The sequence below is a fragment of the Nomascus leucogenys genome, chromosome 6 (assembly GCF_006542625.1).
Source record: "Nomascus leucogenys isolate Asia chromosome 6, Asia_NLE_v1, whole genome shotgun sequence".
In the NCBI taxonomy this organism is placed as follows: domain Eukaryota; kingdom Metazoa; phylum Chordata; class Mammalia; order Primates; family Hylobatidae; genus Nomascus; species Nomascus leucogenys.
Genome location: NC_044386.1, coordinates 80,901,358 through 80,920,814, shown reverse-complemented (window position 1 = coordinate 80,920,814; position 19,457 = coordinate 80,901,358).

Here is a 19,457-nt window from a genome sequence, read left to right as displayed (position 1 = left end):
ATCTCGAAACAAGCAACTTCCACGGAGTAAGTTCCATGGCTCTGTGGCAGCTAAAACTCTAAAACAAACCCCTCTGAAGATTTGGACAGAGGAATCAGTTGAAAGAGCTCAGATCAACCAGGGCGGCAAGAGTATGAGGGGGAAACCCTGAAAAGAAAAGAACTAAAAAAGAGAAGCTCCAAATTCTGTGTTCAAACTCAGTCCTAGTTTCTGGCTGAGTTTCATGAATGCATGGGACAAATTGGAAGCATAATACAGCTAAAGCTTAAAGAACTAAATTGAGGTCCTAACGCTCTCTCCCCACCTCAGGGGTGATAGTTTGTAGTCTAAGTTGAATCAAATTAGTAGTCTACTAAAACAAAAATGCCAACACTTCTTTGGATGAATATAACATAATCCAGAGTATTTACAATTTAATATTTACAACATCTAGGATATAATCCAAAATTGCTCAACATATTAAGAGCCAGGAAACTACGACCTGGTCTCATGGGAAGAAACAATGAACAGATGCTAATCTCTACATAATAGTTCACAAGGGCTGCCTTAACAAACAATTATAAGCTAAGTACCTTAAAACAACAGAAATTTATTCTCTCACAATTTTGGAGGTCAGAAACCTGAAATCAACATGTCAGCAGGGTTGCTTCCTTCTGGAAGCTCTGAAGGACACTCCTTTCCTTGCCTTTCTCCTCACTTCTGGTGGTTTCCAGCAATCCCTGGCATTTCTTGGCATGGGGCTGCATGAATCCAATCTCTGTCTCCATCTTCACATGACCTTCCTCTCTGCATCTCCATGTATCTAATCCTCCTGTCTTTCTCTTATAAGGACCCATAGTATTTTAAATATAAAGTTTTGTATCCAGACATATTATTATTTAAATATGAAAACATAAAAATATTTTCAGGCCTACAAGGCTGTGAATGGGGCTTAAAACACAAAGATCCATATTGAAAAAACTTTGGAAGGAAGTATTCCAATCAGTAGAGAAACAAATCCTGCAGATATTGCAAGAGATATACAAAATAAGGATGATCAAGTATTTCAGCAAAGGTTGGGTATTTTTTGACTCTAAAGAAAAGCTAAGCAAAAGGAAAAGAGGAAGTATATGCTTAATAATTCATCACTAAAATTCTATATAGTATCACTGAGAGGGAAGTTCGTAATATGAGAATGTGGGTGGGTAGAGACCAAGGGATATGAGAACAGGATAAAGTTCTTATTTTGTTAGGGGAGTGCTATAGGTATCAATTTTTTTTTTTATTTTTAAAAAAAGGCAAGAAAGAAGACTAATAAAAAAACCAAACAATTTAGTAAATTGAAAGTAGAAACTAAACTTATAGCAACAAATCCTTGTATACTCATTATAAATATAAATCATCTAACTAAATCCCCAAGTTAGAAGACAGAGATTACTAGATTAGGTTTAAAAATATAGTTTTATGTGTTTTATAGACTAAAACAGAATGAAGTAGAAAATTTTAAAATAAAAGAATGGGAAAAGATATACTGGGTAAATATTAACCAAAAGAAAACCAGTGTAAAAGAAAAAGTAGGTTTTAAAACAAGAAAGCAATATTAGGGTTAGAAAGGGTAACATACAATGATAAAAAATGTTTGATCCATCAAGAAGAGGATGTGACAATTCTAAACACGTATGCAATTAATAAAATAGCCTTAAAATATATAAAGCAAAAGTTGATAAAGCCATAGGGATAAACTGATAAATCCCCCACCATGTTGGGAGATTTCAACTGATTCTTTTGTTTACCAATAGGTACAACAGGCAAAAAAATTAGCAAATGTGCCAATAGTTTGAATAACAAAATTAACAGGTAGAATCTAATAAAGATGTATGGAAGTCTATAGCCAAAAATTAAAGAAAATACATGTATTTATTATAATATTTATTAAGTATTTAAGGAGTTTAAACTGAGTAGCAATTTTGAATGTGTTAGTTATTTTCGCATGTTACTTGCAAAACTGTACATGTTTTTATTGTCTCACTCCTTAGTTTTCTGCTGCTATGTAACAAATTACCACAGATATAGTCATTTAAAACAAGGCAAAAATTTCTGTAGGTCAGAAGTCCAGCTTGGTATGGCTGGATTCTCTGCTTAATGTCTCACCAAGCTAAAATCAAGGTCTCCTCAGGGGCTGTAGTTCTGGAGATAAGGGTCCTTTTCCAAGCTCACTGATGAGTGAATTTGGTTTTCTGCTGTTGTAGAAGTGAGATCCGGCCGGGCGCGGTGGCTCCTGCCTGTAATCCCAGCGCTTTGGAAGGCTGAGGTGGGCGGATCACGAGGTCAGGAGATTGAGACCATCCTGGCTAACATGGTGAAACCCCGTCTCTACTAAAAATACAAAAAGAATTAGCCGAGCGTGGGCGGGCACCTGTAGTCCCAGCTACTCGGGAGGCTGAGGCAGGAGAATGGCGTCAACCCGGGAGGCGGAACTTGCAGTGAGCGGAGATCGCGCCTCTGCACTCCAGCCTGGGTGACAGAGCGAGACTCCGTCTCAAAAAAAAAAAAAAAAAAAAAGAAGTGAGATCCCCGTTTCCTTGCAGCTGGTTTCTGCTCTCTGCTCCTGGGGCTGCCCACATTCCTTCTCAGAGGGCCCCCTCCATCTTCAAGCCAGCAGTGGCTCATGTCATTCTTCTCACACTTCCAACCTGTCTGACTTCATCTTCTATCTTTGTCTGCTGCCACTATGCAGAGAAAATTCTCTCCTTTTAAGAGCGCATATGATAAAATTAGGCCCACCTGGATAATCTCCAATTTTAAGGTCCATTGTGCCATATAACATGTCAGAATTATGGGAATGATATGTCATTAAATTCACAGGTACCAGAGATTAGAGCATAAAATATTGGGAGCCATGCCTAGAAGTTTTGCCTGCTATAAAGCCTTACTTATTTTTCTCCTTGACTCCGGTTATTTTTATCATGTGAAATTCCATGACATGGTACTTTTGTAGAAATGCATAAACTATACTATAAGAGCAATGACTGTATGTCATAATTCCCCATATGATCATCTCTTTTACCCAAAGGTATGAGACAGACATATAGGAGTTTTGAGACATGTAGGAGTTTTTGTAAATCTATCATTTTGTAATTGATATCTGCATTGGGGTCACAGAAATAGACTATAAAATGTTAATTCTTTAAAATTTATAAAAGCTTTCCTTGAAGTCCAGTACTTAGATAACTTTTCTGAATGTTCCATTTGTTCTCAAAATAAATTTATGTTCTACATTTGGTATAAATTTCTATTAATTGTGTTATTAAAATTTTTTATATTTTATTTATCGTCTGTGTTACCAGTTTCTGAGAGAAGTATATTAAATTTTCAACTATAGATTTTGTTTCATATGTTATCCCCATAATATTGTCACTTCAAGGCTATGTTTTATGTACATACATGTATATGGCAATTATATATTCTTTTGTTTTCATAAGCTTATGCAACTTGGTTAAGGGAAAATAAATCAATTACCAGCCGAGGTATTAGATGATCACTCTTCCATTGGCAACTTCTAACACTTATTCACAGATAAGATATATTAAAGATTATATTGGAAGATAAACTGTGTTGTCTCCTAACAATTTAAATGGAAATTATAAGATGTTGAAGACTATTTTTGAAGCAAGGTGTTTCCCAACTTCTATTTTTCTAGAGACAAAGAACAGATTATTCTTTTATTGACAAGCATAACATATAACATGTTTTGTTTTGCTGATGCTATATATTCAGCACCAATTCTTTAGCCACCTCAGGTATGAGCAAAAAGTATATCATGTACATGAAATCTCTGTTGCTGGAGGGCTTAAACAAGATGGATGCTGCTACAGCAATGATGCTTCTCCCATGTGACACCTGAGTATTCATCTCCCTGCTGCTCAGGTGATCTCCTTAGCAGGTTAGAGCAGTGAGGAACGGTTTTAGCATCATAACTAAGTTAGATTGAAGTATTGGACACATAATATACAAGTTTCCATATTGAAAAATTCTGAATCTTAGCTACCTATTCTTTTGCAACAACTTTACATTTTCTGAAAGCAGTTACTGTCCAAAGTTAGAAACAAGTCATTTTTGTTGAGCATGTACATGAGTAAAGAGATGTAAAAAAAATTAAAATGTAAAAGAAGAATTCCCTTAGGAGAGTTGCCAGATTAGAAAATTAAGAAGCACCAGTTATTTAAAGTTTATCTCTCCTGTAATGCAGGCTATTCTTTTTTTTTTTTTTTTTTTCTGTGAGACAGAGTTTCACTCTTGTTGCCCAGGCTGGAGTACAATGGCACAATCTCAGCTCACTGCCACCTCTGCCTCCCGGGTTCAAGGGATTCTTATGACAGCTCCCGAGTAGCTGAGATTACAGGCATGTGCCACCACACCCGGCTAATTTTGTATGTTTAGTAGAGATGGGGTTTCTCCATGTTGGTCAGGGTGGTCTTGAACTCATGACCTCAAGTGATCCACCCGCCTCAGCCTCCCAAAGTGCTGGGATTATAGTCATGAGCCACCACGCCCAGCCTAATGCAGGCTACTCTAACATTAAAGTAGTATCATTGCATGTCATACTTCTGAAACTGCCCCCATGATATTTTATTGATTTTTCTTGGTTTTGGATTTTCAGGCTATCTCTGATAGTAGAGGGTTATCTCGGTTTGGATCACATAGCACTGGAAAATAGTGGATAAAAGAACCTTTGAAATAGTTTAAGCAGACTACATTGATGTTAAAATATGAAGACAAATATTGCCATTACTCTTAACATATGGATGATAAATTATTTTAAATGCAATCTTAAGTGGTTTCAATGCAACCTTAGGTTGATTTATAAGAAAATAAATTTTCACAAAGTAAGCACTACTTGATATGGACTATTAGGTCCCATAATTGTGACTTGCCAGTAACAGTTATTATTCCTGACCAGATCTGCAGAGCATTGTGCTAGAGGGTCACGGGCCAAAGAGCTAAGTTTCAGGCCATGCGTTGCCTTTATTTGGTCTGGCTCTGTACCCTCCTGGTGTGGGCACAAGATTTGGACTAAAATACTTGATTTTGGCTGGTAGGAAGGCAGGAAGGGTGCCTTTTAACTAAATAAGCAGTAAGTTGGATAGGGAAGACAGGACCAGGGACCAGTCATAGGATAATCAGGAGAGGGCAGTGGAAGTTAGTGGGCAATAGAAACCCTCAGATGTAGAGATGCAAAGAGAATCAAAGAATCCCCACTGTTATAAGTTCTTTTTCTTCTGTCCCTTTTATTTGCATAGGCTGTTAGTTCTTGTTTCTTACTATAATTTCTAGCCTTAAATCCTAGGTTATATTTTGACTCAACCCTGTTTGTTGGGCATGAGGAAAATTAGAGACACATTCTGGGGTTTGGAGTGAATACACTCTCTGGTGGGGGAAGCCTCTGCATCATCTGCATGTAATGGAAGCACTTCATTAAATAGGGAAGAGTTGGACACCTTTGCAGGTCCAATGGTTCAGGGGAATCTAGGGATCAAAACATGTTACTGCACCAACCCAGTTGACCCCATCATGTCAGGGTCCCACTCTTTCCCAATCAGGGCCCTAATTTTGCCTGTGTTGAGAACTTAACCTTCTCTGGATTTTAGTCCTGATCTTCAGTTTTCTTTCCATCCCCCAAGGAAGCCTTCTGGTTTTCACCCAGCTTTTAATTGATAATCACCATCACCATCTTTCTCTACAGTTTCATTTGTCCCCAGCAACAGCCATTCAATTCCATTGTTCTTTAAACTCCTATTTCCCCTATATTTCCTCAACAGCTGACTATTGCACTCCTTCCACCAGTATATCATCCCAGTTCACCACTTGTGAACATTTTGGCAGTTGTGCAGCAAACTTGTGCTAGGTGCAGTCTGTGCTCCTCCACCTGCCCTGATGGTGTCCTTGATCTGAATGCAAAATTCTATTTTAGTGTCTACTTTCCTGGACCTTTCCTGGTAGTACCTGTTGTAGGTTGAGATCCTCCAATAGCACGTTCTGAGACAGAGATGAGTGTGTAGGGATTTTATTAGAAAAAACTCTGAGGATCAGCCTCATCGGGGTAGGGTAGACAGCAGGATCAGTAGAAGGAGAATCTGGGCTGCAGTGCAGTTTTAACAGAGGCCCCAGCCAATCACAAAAGAAAGAGCTGAGAGGCTGGGATGGCCTTTTGGCACTGTCGCCATTGGCCTTTTGGGACAAAGGATCTGGTTCCTTATACCTCTGCAATGATCAGATGTTGGGTACAGTTTGCCTTGGGAATGGGGTGTGATCTTGAGCTCTTCAGCTGAGGACAATTTTTGGAGAGCACTGATAGCTGAAAGCACTGTGTGCAGCTAGCTGGGTGAAGGGTGATGTGGGCACGTTGTGCCTTCCAGGGGAAGATGCCAGCAACTCTTGCTAGTTATTACCTTGTTACCTGCTTTTCTATTTCCTAGAGTTGGTATGAAGATTAGAGAGAATGTGGAAAGTGCCTGGCACAGAGTTGGTACTCAATGTATTATTATTAATAGTAGTATTAATATGAGTATGTATATCTTTATAGTACTTTGCCATGTGTTTTTTTCATAGTTGTAATCAGCTAAAATTAAGCATATTTTTCATGTTGCCACATAACCCTTATAACCATGATTTTGATTGGTGCTTCAAATGTAATTCCAGTGGGTTGATTATAATTTACTATTTTTACTTTGTGTATAGTTTCATGTCTTTGCAGTTATAATACTGAATTGGACATCTTCATTCATCAATATTTTTCCAGGCATCAGATTATTTTCTTAGGCTAGATTCCTAGAAGTGTCATTACTGAATTAAAAATATTTTGATAGCTTTTGATTAAGAGTGCTAAATTGCTTTACAAATATATTGTAATAATTTCATGGCCACTAGAAATATTAAGAATATCAATTTTCCTGAAGCTGTATCAATAATGGGTATTATCAGTTTTTTTATCAAAATCAGGTGAATAATTTCAATTTCTATTTCTTTAAGTGAACTGAATATTTTTTATAAATATTTACTAATACTGTAGTATACTCTTTCATGAACTATCCATTCATGCCCTCTATCTACATATTTATTGGGATATTATTAATGCTTTAAAATAATTTTTTGAGTTCTTTATATAATTATACTATTCATCCTATGCTTTATTCATCATGCTTCGTGAGCCTGTTATTTGCTTTATTTTACACTATGCTTTAGATATATAACACTTTAGGTCTTCAGGTAGTTGTATTTGTTGATCTTTTACTTTGTAACACATTCTTCATTTTATAGCATAGTACATCATATCATCTTAAGGATTCTCATAAATATTCACTTTTATTCTTTTAATTTTTCTAATTTTTTTTTAGTCAACTAATTCACTCAGAATTTATCTTACCCTGTGGTGTGATAGGAGAGTATAAACAGTTAACCAGTTATGGCAACGCTGTTTTATTAGTAAAAGTGAGTCGAAAGGGGTGAGGTGGAGTTGGGGGCTGACAAGATAGAGAGGAATTTGGGAGATAAAGCCCAGTGCTGGGAAGGGGCAGAGTTGAGAGAGGTGGATCAAGGAAGCCAGGTCAGAGTGTTCTGTTGCGTTTGGTTTCTGATGCATTAAACTATTCTGGTGAAAATAAAGCTAGATAACTCCGTGTTAAGGAGGGATGTGCAGCAGCACTTGACTGACGGTGTGCAAGTTCCCACTTAGTAAGGTCATGCGAAGAAAATGTCCCCTTCCTTGTATCCAAAGTGTTCTGCTGCTCTGGGGCCCTTATGCAACCAGATTGGAAGCCAGCTCGTTGAAAAATCATTCCTTTTCCATTGATTGGTAATCTTGTATTTTCTTCTAGTTTCTATTTATTCTATGCTTTGGTTATGCTGTTTATTTTTGCATCAGTACCAGAATGTTTTAATTATTGACATTTTACTGTGTGTTCCAGTTTTGGGAAGGGCTTCTTTCATCTCATTTTATGTTTTTAATATAATTAAATTTTCTTAAACTTGATTATTTTTCCAAATTAAATTTACCATAATTGGATCCAGTTTAAACAAACAAACAAACAAACAAAATCCCTATTGGGATATTTATTGAAATTACTTTAAAGCATAATATGTTAATTGGAAAGAATTGGCATCCTTAAAATATTTAGACTTTTCATAAAGGAACATGCTGAGTCTTTCCATTAGTCAAGTTTTATTTTATATCTCTCAGTAAAACACTTGAGGCTTCTATTCCCACTTCTCCCAATCTAGGTCACACATTTCCCATTAAGATTCTATCTTAGTAGTTTGTATTTTTGGTTCTATTGGGAACGGTTTTTTCATCCTCTGTGAAATGTTCTATATCTTTATCTAGCAATTTTATTGATTTTAAAAATTAACTCAAATACTTTTTTCAATGGATTGTTATAAATAGTAGTAATTTTCTTATTTCCTTTTAAATATATATAACTTTTTCTTCCATCTCCCTCTTATTACTGGCCAGAACCTATCTATGAATATATTTGTTTTGTGCCTGGTTTTACTAGTACTGTCTCTAATGGCATCAGCTTTAAGCATGATATTGCCTCTTGGTTTAAATCAAATGTTTATATGTTGAGTGAGACATGCTTCTATTTTCACTACTTGAAGATGTTTTATAAATAGTGGGTATTGAATTTTATCTGCTATATTTTTATCTTTTTATGATAAGATTATATGATTTTTCTTACTTGGCATATTGCTAAAATTATTGTAATTTTTGGTACTAATCTGTCCTTGCCTCCCAGCAATAATCCCTATTTGATTATAATAGTCAGGTCTTTAAGTTAGCTTTCAAATTTCATTTACTCTTATAGTTGAGATTTTATGTCTGTATTTGTAAATGATATTGGTATATAAGTTTTTATCCTGCATATTGCAGGTTTTGTGTCATTTTTATACTTGCTTGGAACTGTGTAGCTTCTTGTATTATTCTATGTTCATCAAATTTTATAGACATTTGTAATGGTCTTTTTTGTTTGTTCTTAAGGTTTTAAAAATCTCACCAATAAAAGAAACTTATGCCAGAGATGTGGGAGAGGCACAGCTGTTTGTCTAAACATGTTTACCTTTGCTTATTGTATATACATATATATATATATATAATTTTTTTTTTTTTTTTGAGACGGAGTCTCACTCTGTCGCCCAGGCTGGAGTGCAGTGGTACAATCTCGGCTCACTACAACCTCTGCCTCCTGAGTTCAAGCGATTCTCCTGCCTCAGCCTCCCGAGTAGCTGGGATTACAGGCGCCCATCACTACACCCAGCTAATTTTTTGTATTTTTAGTAGAGACAGGGTTTCACCATGTTGGCCAGGCTGGTCTCGAACTCCTGACCTTGTGATTTGCCTGCCTTGGCCTCCCAAAGTGCTGGGATTACAGACGTGAGCCACCGCACCTGGCCTATTTATTATAATCTTTAAGTTTTATATTAAATTAATTTTGGTAGTTTTTTTTAGAATATTATTAATTTCTTTAATGTTTTCAAATATAACAATATTCTCATTCTTTTAACCTATATATTATATGTCATAGATCCTTTCACTTAAAAAAGTTTTTTGGTTTTCTCCCTGATTTCATATGCCATAGATTTTATTTGTAATTTTAAAAAATATCCAGGAACTGGTTCTATTTATTTATAAATCCAAACACAAAAGCTTCATGCCCACAAATGATTAGGAAATGAGCAGTAGAATTATTAAATGAAATTAGTAATCTGATGCCAGTCTTCTCTTTCCTTTGTAGATAATCATTTTCCTTCAATCTGGAAAACTAAAGATTTCCTTTTTATCCTCAAAATGTATATTTCCCCTGGTTACACTTAGGTCAAATTCTTCAACAATAATACTGTTTCAACTCAGTTGGCTCTTTTTAAAATAGAGTCAAATCTTTCTTGGAAAAATTTTCTGCTATTCTTTTAAAACCCTATAGCTTCTGTTTAAAATGTAGCTTTTATTTTTTTCAAAGTTTTATGTGCACGTTGTTTAAAGGGTGTAATAATTCTACAAAGCTTGCTATGAAACATATCCCTCTTCCTACCAGCCAATCCCCCTCCCTGTAATATTCTACTTCTCAGAGGCTTTCTACTTTCATATCATTTAGTTCTTTCATGTCCATAGTTTTCAATAACATGCTCTTTTTATTACTTCTTGAGTCTTCAGTTTTTGGCATTTTCTGTTGCTTTCTCATTATCGAAGTTGTTTTAGCACTCTTCCTTCTCATTCCTTCCATACACATGCACACGCCCTGTTCCCCATTACCCTGATTTAATGTATTAATGTTTTGAGTAGGTCATTTTTATTATTTATCTTATGATGACAATGGGGTATTATTCAAAATATTGAACAAAATATTTATAGGTACCAGCCAGACAGGATCCCCCAAGACTCTTACTATGCCAGTCATTAATCCTCTAGTTCCTCATTTATGAGAAGGACCTAGGGTTCCTTGGGCAGAATTTAGGATGAAAGGGGGCTCTGGGCAGCAGATTTTCACCAATCAGTAATATTTTAATATACCAGTTTGTAGGTATTGAATATAAGCCAGTTTATTATTAGAAAGCTCTTCACAACCAACCATCTAATATGATTACTTTTCCTTTCTTGAGCTACGTTTTGTTTTCTCTAGAGCCAATGTTTATCTTATTTATTCATTAGCTTGCTTTTCTGTGGATATAATTCCAAGTCAATTCCAAGCTTTACACTGTTTTTCTACAGCTCCTTTCATTTTGGTATTAATCAGGGTAGGCTAAGCTAAGCTATATTATGATGAACAACACTAGGGAACCAGAGGACTCTAATAACAGAGGCTTATTTCCTTCTCGCTTTACGAGTGCGCTGCGGGTTGGCAGGGTCTCTGCTCCTTATCTCTTTACTCCAGGGCCTAGGCAGATGAGCCTCCATCTTCTGGAGCGCGGGTAGTTGCTGACGCCCCCGGAAGGGGAACGTGGTCAGGCACTAGCTCTTACAGGATTCCTCTTGCGCCATTAGCCAGAGTCAGTCACATTGCCATCTCTAATTTCAAGAGACAGAGAAACGTGCACTATTACTGTGAGCCCAGAGGAAGGAGAACTGAAATATCTGATGAATGATACTATGGGCTATCGCAGCTGTATTCAGCAAATTAACTATTCTATCCGTTTTGTCTCCTTTCCTGGAATCTTCTGGTCAGTTCCAAACTGGACTGGCTGCCCAAAGGCCTGAGACAAGGCTGTTGTCTCGGAGTCCGCAGCTAAGGGGGATTCCTTAGCTCTTTGTTTGTATGGAATCCATTTCCTCAATTCCATTTCTTCTCTTAGTTGACCTTTTCCTTTATTTTAATCAAGCGCGTATTCTAGAAACTACCCGAGAAAGAATCCATGGAAGTAAAATGTTTGAGACCTTTGCTGTGTGAAAATGTCTTTATTGTACTTATATATATATATAACTGAAAGTTTGGCTGGGCATACAATTATAGGTTGGAAAGGCATTGCTTCACTGTCTTCTGACTTGTGGTATTTGTGTTTAGAATTCTATTATCATTGCAATCTCTATTGCTATGACTTTTTATCTTTTTTTCAATACTTTACGAAACCACTATTACTCAAATATTAGAATACCTGAACTAGTCTTCTGATTTTCTTACATTTTCCCTTTATTTTCTATCTCTTTTTCTTCTTGTTTTACTTTTTGTGAGATTTCCTCAACTTCGTATTTCATCCTTTTCTTTACTGTCATTTTAATGGGGTTCTAGTATTGCTAAATGCGTGTTCAAATTTCCTTACTTAATAAAAAAAAATCTGATTATTGCTAGTTTAGGTTTTCTTTCTCTGTCAAATTCTGGTATGAAAGAATTAGATCTACTGAATCCATTTTCTTTGCTTCTTATATGTTCTCTTGAAATTTACATTTGTGCTTTTAGCTATAAAAGAATTTCACCAGCCTGCCTTTTAAATTATTTCCTCTTTGTCTTTTTTTAGTATCTTTTTTGCTACTCACTGCTTTCATTCAATTCTTTTTTAAAGATAGAATGATTTAAAACATTTTCCAATAACTCTTCTGTATTATGCAATAACCTTTCTGTATTTTCCAGTTGCTCCATTTGCTCTTGTTTTATTGAATATGCAAATATATATATTCAAGAAGCATGATATATAATTTCCTGAATTCAGTCTATTTCAATTGGAACTATTTGCCTCAAAATTTTCAGCTTGGTTCACCTCTTTCATATTGTTGGTCTCTTCACTTATCCCATAATTTTTTTGTTATCTTATTTTATGTGTGGAAATTTTCATAACTGAAAGTCTCATTTTTATAGATCAATCAGGACTGAAAGCTGCTGCAGATTTCATCAGGAATTACAGTGTATAAACTGTGTGTGTGTGTGTGTTCCTGTGTGTGAAGTGAACTGTTATTCCGTTTTTCCTCATGGACAACCTATTTCGTCTCTTCCTTCACTTCCTCCGAATTGTAGGAGTGTTTCTTAAGCTTATTCTCTGCTTCATTCATCAAAAGACAGTTGCTATTTGGCTACTGCAATTTTATTTTAGAGCAGTCTTTATTTTTTTTTTTTTGAGCAGTCTTTTGATTCAACTAGAGTCATACCCAATGTTATCCTATTGAGAACAGGAAGCAGTTATTTCCTAACATTGGTATTGTTTTGGAGTAAATCAATTACAAAGAAAGAATTCTATTCTGATACTGCAAGAATTCGTTCTTACTGTCTTTCTCTGGGTCCTTTTCCTTTCCCTTTCCCTTTCCTTTCCTTTCCTCAGAGTCTTCCTTTGTCACCCAGGCTGGAGTGCAATGGCAAAAGCATAGTTCCCACTGCAGCTTCAACCTCCCAGATGCAAACGATCCTCCCACCTCAGCCTCCTAAGTAGCTGGGACTACCAGTACATGCCACCATGCCCAGCTAATTTTTAAACATTTTTGTATAGATGGGGTCTCTCTATGTTGCCCAGGCTGGTCTCAAACTTCTGGGCTCAAGTGATACTCTCGCCTTGGCTTCCTGAAGTGCTGAGATTACAGATGTGAGCCATCATGCCCAGCCTGACTATTTTCATAGACTTCATTTTATTCTTTTCCTATTGGTTCATTCTCTTGGCCCTGTAGTGGCAAGGAGTCAGGAAATGAGGTTCGCCACCAGTCACTTCATGTTCTGCCCAAGCACTGTGTATTCCTTATCTCAGGTCAAACAAAGCAATTCCTGTCTTGTAGAAAGAATTGTATGCTCAGGTCCAAGTACTTCCAAACCTCCATGTCAGCACTGTCCAAGAAAACTTACTGAAATGATACTATATCGTCACAATATTATATTTGCTCTGTCCAATAGAGTAGCCACATGTGGCTATTAAGCACTTGAAATGTGGCTAGTGTGATGGAGGATCTGAATTTTAGATTTAATTTTAATTAATTCAAATTTGAATTTGAATAGCCACATGTAGCTAGTAGCTACCATATTGGAGAACAGAGCTCTAGGCAACTCACAGCATTCAGATTGAGGGGAAAGTCCCCATTGCAGAAGTAATTCTTATTTCAGTTGGAAGGGAGATGTCAGCCAGAAGCCAATGGCCTTCTAAGATCCTGGATCCACAGAAGCAAAAGGAAGCTTCCAGTGAGACTGAGAGGTCTTTTGGTTTAAGAAAATGTAGATTCAAAGGTCTTCAAATGTGAACTTCCTGCATAGAAAGTACACATGCTTTTAGGTCTAACATGTAAGTCTTTAATCTATCTTGAATTAAGTTTTGTATAAGGTGTAAGGAAGGGATCAAGTTTCAGCTTTCTACATATGGCTAGCCAGTTTTCCCAGCACCATTTATTAAATAGGGAGTCCTTTCCCCATTGCTTGTTTTTGTCAGGTTTGTCAAAGATCAGATAGTTGTAGATATGCAGCATTATTTCTGAGGGCTCTGTTCTATTCCATTGATCTATATCTCTGTTTTGGTACCAGTACCATGCTGTTTTGGTTACTGTAGCCTTGTAGTATAGTTTGAAGTCAGGTAGTGTGATGCCTCCAGCTTTGTTCTTTTGGGTTAGGATTGACTTGGCGATGCGGGCTCTTTTTTGGTTCCATATGAACTTTAAAGTAGTTTTTTCCAATTCTGTGAAGAAAGTCATTGGTAGCTTGATGGGGATGGCATTGAATCTATAAATTACCTTGGGCAGTATGGCCATTTTCACGATATTGATTCTTCCAACCCATGAGCATGGAATGTTCTTCCATTTGTTTGTATCCTCTTTTATTTCATTGAGCAGTGGTTTGTAGTTCTCCTTGAAGAGTTCCCTCACGTCCCTTGTAAGTTGGATTCCTAGCTATTTTATTCTCTTTGAAGCAATTGTGAATGGTAGTTCACTCATGATTTGGCTCTCTGTTTGTCTGTTATTGTTGTATAAGAATGCTTGTGATTTTTGTACATTGATTTTGTATCCTGAGACTTTGCTGAAGTTGCTTATCAGCTTAAGGAGATTTGGGGCTGAGACAATGGGGTTTTCTAGATATACAATCATGTCATCTGCAAACAGGGACAATTTGACTTCCTATTTTCCTAATTGAATACCCTTTATTTCCTTACGTGTTAGACCTAAAACCATAAAAACTCTAGACGAAAACCTAGGCATTACCATTCAGGACATAGGCATGGGCAAGGACTTCATGTCTAAAACACCAAAAGCAATGGCAACAAAAGCCAAAATTGACGAGTGGGATCTAATTAAACTAAAGAGCTTCTGCACAGCAAAAGAAACTACCATCAGAGTGAACAGGCAACCTAAAAAATGGGAGAAAATTTTCACAACCAACTCATCTGACAAAGGGCTAATATCCAGAATCTACAATGAACTCAAACAAATGTACAAGAAAAAAACAAACAACCCCATCAAAAAGTGGGTGAAGGACATGAACAGACACTTCTCAAAAGAAGACATTTATGCAGCCAAAAAACACATGCAAAAATGCTCATCATCACTGGCCATCAGAGAAATGCAAATCAAAACCACAGTGAGATACCATCTCACACCAGTTAGAATGGTGATCATTAAAAAGTCAGGAAAAGAACAGGTGCTGGAGAGGATGTGGAGAAATAGGAACACTTTTACACTGTTGGTGGGACTGTAAACTAGTTCAACCATTGTGGAAGTCAGTGTGGCGATTCCTCAGGGATCTAGAACTAGAAATACCATTTGACCCAGCCATCCCATTACTGGGTATTTACCCAAAGGACTATAAACCATGCTGCTATAAAGACACATGCACACGTGTGTTTATTGCGGCACTATTCACAATAGCAAAGATTTGGAACCAAGTGGAATACTATGCAGCCGTAAAAAATGATGAGTGCATGTCCTTTGTAGGGACATGGATGAAACTGGAAATCATCATTCTCAGTAAACTGTCACAAGGACAAAAAGCCAAACACCGCATGTTCTCACTCATAGGTGGGAATTGAACAATGAGAACACATGGACACAGGAAGGGGAACATCACACTCCAGGGACTGTTGTGGGGTGGGGGGAGGGGGGAGGGATAGCATTAGGAGATACACCTAATGCTAAATAACGAGTTAATGGGTGCAGCACACCAACATGGCACATGGATACATACGTAACAAACCTGCACACTGTGCACATGTACCCTAAAACTTAAAGTACAATAATAAAAAATAAAAATTAAAATTAAAAAAGAAAGTACACATGCTTCAGGATAGTGACCCAAATGCTCATTGGAGTTGGAGAAAGATACATAGGACTCCAAGAAGTTAGCTTGACAGTCACTGATTTTTAATTCATGACCCACCACTTTATAAATTCCCACCAGCATCTGCATATGGTTGTTTCTTGCTTCTCATTGTGGCTACACAAAACTCTTCTTTTATAAGTCTTAACAGATACTTTAAGGAATCTCTGGGAAAAAGATTTCCTTGTACTTTTACTACTTAGCCATCTTCCCAGAATTCTTCTGACTTTATTTTTAAATTTGGAGAAACAGAAGTTATCAGCCAGGCAGATAAAATGATTAGTTTGATCATCTAGGAAGTGAGAGCTTGTAAAAGGCATTTGTTTGAGTGCTCCAGTTAATCTTGACAGCACCTTGCCATCTGACACTCAATTTAATGTGAAATTCAGAGAGAAAATAGAAAAGGAATGGTGCAGGTGTCATCTGGTAGCACTTCGAAGACAAGGTCACTTCTATCCTGCCTGCTGGGACCCTCCCCATCCCATTCAGATTCTGCAGTCTCTGGTCACTTTACCCTGAAACTCAGCAAAACATCTTCCCTCCAGGCTTCACCCTAATCAGATTCTTTTTAAGTGCAAAAGATTAGTTCCATGATTACATCCTCAAAACTCCAGCCACTTGGCACTGTGGCCAGGTTCCCAAACAACCTACAGACTTACTGTCAATGAGTTCTGTGAAACGGGTGGCACACCAGGATGGACTTATTTGCTTTCTGCTTTAAGTAGAAAAATTGGATTTAGAAAGCTTTTCCTAATCTGGATCTCTGCAATATATAATAAACTTCTTACATCTGTCACCATCAGCATTCTCCTTGCAGTCTTTACCTTTTATGTTTCAAAGAGGAAAGACAGGAGTGCTCTTTCTTTCTCTTCCTATTCATGCACTGTCTTGGGACAGCTAGCCTTGAGAATTAGTGACATCTTCCTGGGTGATGGGAGACTGGAACAAATTTAGGATTGCCCTCTATATCAGCCATGTTCCATCCCTATTAACTCTAAGGAGCAACTCTTGATGTAGAAGCTTCTAACTCTTTGGAAACTTTTCAGACAGAAAAATAAAAGTCAAGCCTAATACTCTCTGAAGACATTCTTTATTGGGAACATTGATTACATCCTAGAGGCAATGTTTTCAAAGTAGGGACTGAAGTCCACTTGCACCAGAATCATCTCCTGTGCTAGTTAAAATGGGCATTCCCAGGCCTTACTCCAGGCCCCACTGAATCAGAATCTCAAGGCTCCATCTGCATTTTAACACCTGCCCCGGTGATTTCTATGCATTGTGAGAAATACTCTGAAAGAAGTAATGTTATTAAATAATTCACTCAATGGTCACTCTTAGAGGCTGGGGAATTAGACAGCAGTCTTTTCATCAGCAGAGAAGCGTTCCAGTGCAGAGTAAGGTGTGAAACGTTAAGAATGAAAGAGACAACAGTTTTAAGTCTTGTGCCATTATTCGCTTGCTGTGGGGCCATACAAAATCAATTTAGCTTTCCTGACTTGGTTTCCTCATTTGCAAAGAAACTAAAGCTTGCTTCACAGGCTTGATGAGGTATGAATAGAAATCACCTGGTACAAAGTGAGCACTTGATAAACATTTTCTATTATGATTTCTCAACAGATGCTATGTTTAAAGAGGTTTTATGTATGAAACAACTTGATTTTATGAAGCAATAATTTGTCTATTCAACAAAGACATATACATCTGCCAATTAGAGTTCCGATGAGCTTAAGTTCTTCCACTGATGTCATTCCTATCAGTTGCGAAGGATTTTGGTGTTTCAGACTGAACATAGACATCTGAGTTTTTTGAAATTTTCAAGTAGCTCCTATATCCTCATTACTACAAATCTTTGTCAATTCCTACTAATACCTAAAACTAGTTGGCAGCTGCAAGATTTTAGACTCGTGGGTAGCTAACAGGAACCAAATGTCTCCATGTCTTGAGAGAACAATTCAAGAAGGCTGAATTCATAAAGCCACAGTTAGACCACCAGGATCACTGTATGTTAGGGCTGTCGATTGAACATTACTCATCCTTTTTCTCTGAAGAATTTTCTGGGGACTTGAGGGCTTATTTTGCCCTTCAGAAATATCTTTCTTCATGTTTTACAGGTTAGTTTTTGGAGTAAGATTCACCTGGGGGATGGGAAGTCAGGGATCTGGCTCCTCTCTAAGGCAAAGTCTGAAGTACAAGAGGGCATGTCCATCTGGGGGCTCAAAGTGTTCTCCAGGTGTTCTCAGAGGTGCCTGAGAAGTCTAACGGGAAGGAAGCTAAGATCTGCCTTTCACAGCCCTTTTCAAGCACAGCCACTCTGCATGTAATCTGTTTCATGTTTTAGTATCCATGTATGAATTTGTTTGAAAAAAGAGAGTCATCGTAAAACACTGAACAACAGTCATTGAAAATTATTGATGTGGTCCAACACATTAAAGTTTGAACCATAACTGAACAAACCGAATTTCCATCAGGGAGCTTAAATGCCTAGAGTAAGAGCTCGTGGTTGGATTAAGGCAATCACTGTGCTTGGCTAGCTGCCTGTCTATCTATCCATCTATTTATCCATCCATATCTGTGAAATGGCATCATTTCTTACATTTTAAAGATGAGGAAACCAAGATGTAGAGAGGTTGTGTCTTGCCCAAGTTCACACAATTAGTAGCTGGCAGCAGTAGAAGTTGGGATTCCAGAAGAGATAGTCTGACTCCAGGACTCACACCTTTATCCACTAGGAAAATCTAAGAACATTTTACCAGGAAGTAGTTTCAGAACTACACCTAAAATGATAAGAATTATTTTAAATAAGAGGTGGGAGAGGATTGTGGGGAAAACATTCCAGGCAGTGCCCAGTACAAAGTACTGAAAGCCTATTAAAATGATAAAAACTCAGTGTGGAACCACATTTCGGAAAGGCTTTGTAATTGCTATCTCAAAGAGTGAGACTTTAATTCCTAGGGCACACAGACTAGAACTTAGCTCTTAACTATTAAGCGAAGATGGGCTGGGAGACAGCATGAGGATTGGGGTCAGTGGCTGCCACCTCCCAGTTGTGCAACACCAGGCAAGCTACTTAATCCCTCTGTGCCTCAGTTTCCTCATCTCTAAGATGGGAGCATAATAGCCACTTCATAATGATATTATGAGGATTAAATGGGGTAGTATACATAGAGGCATTAAGGGTAATACCTATTCTGTGATAAGTAATAAATGGTTGTTAATTATTTGGATTAACTCTCAACCTAACAAGACAAGCTAATTTTTTGAGCACTGATACGTGTTGGGCTTCACACCAAACACTACATAGGCATTATTTAATCTTTACAGCAACAGCTCTATGAAGCAGCTGCTATTATCTCCCTGATTTGCAAAGGATGAAACTGAGGAGGAATACAGTGTTGATTTTAGTGTCTGATTCCAGAGCTCTTAACTATTATGTGGCCCTGTCCCCTTTACAGGACACTGCTTGGGAATTTCAGCAAGTGTTGATGTAGACAGGAGGTTCACTGGAGAGAGAGATATTTGGAACAAATGGGCTTTATAACAACCTCTTGAAATTATACCAAGGATATGATAACCCAATTACTGGGTCTTATGCCTCTTGAAGGGTCTATAGTCTCTTGTATAAGGCCTAGGGTTTTGCTTTTTGCATACTCTTAACTCTTTTACCATCCATTCCATGAATGTATTTTATTTTTTTACATCTTTGTAAAAGGCTATATAAGTTAG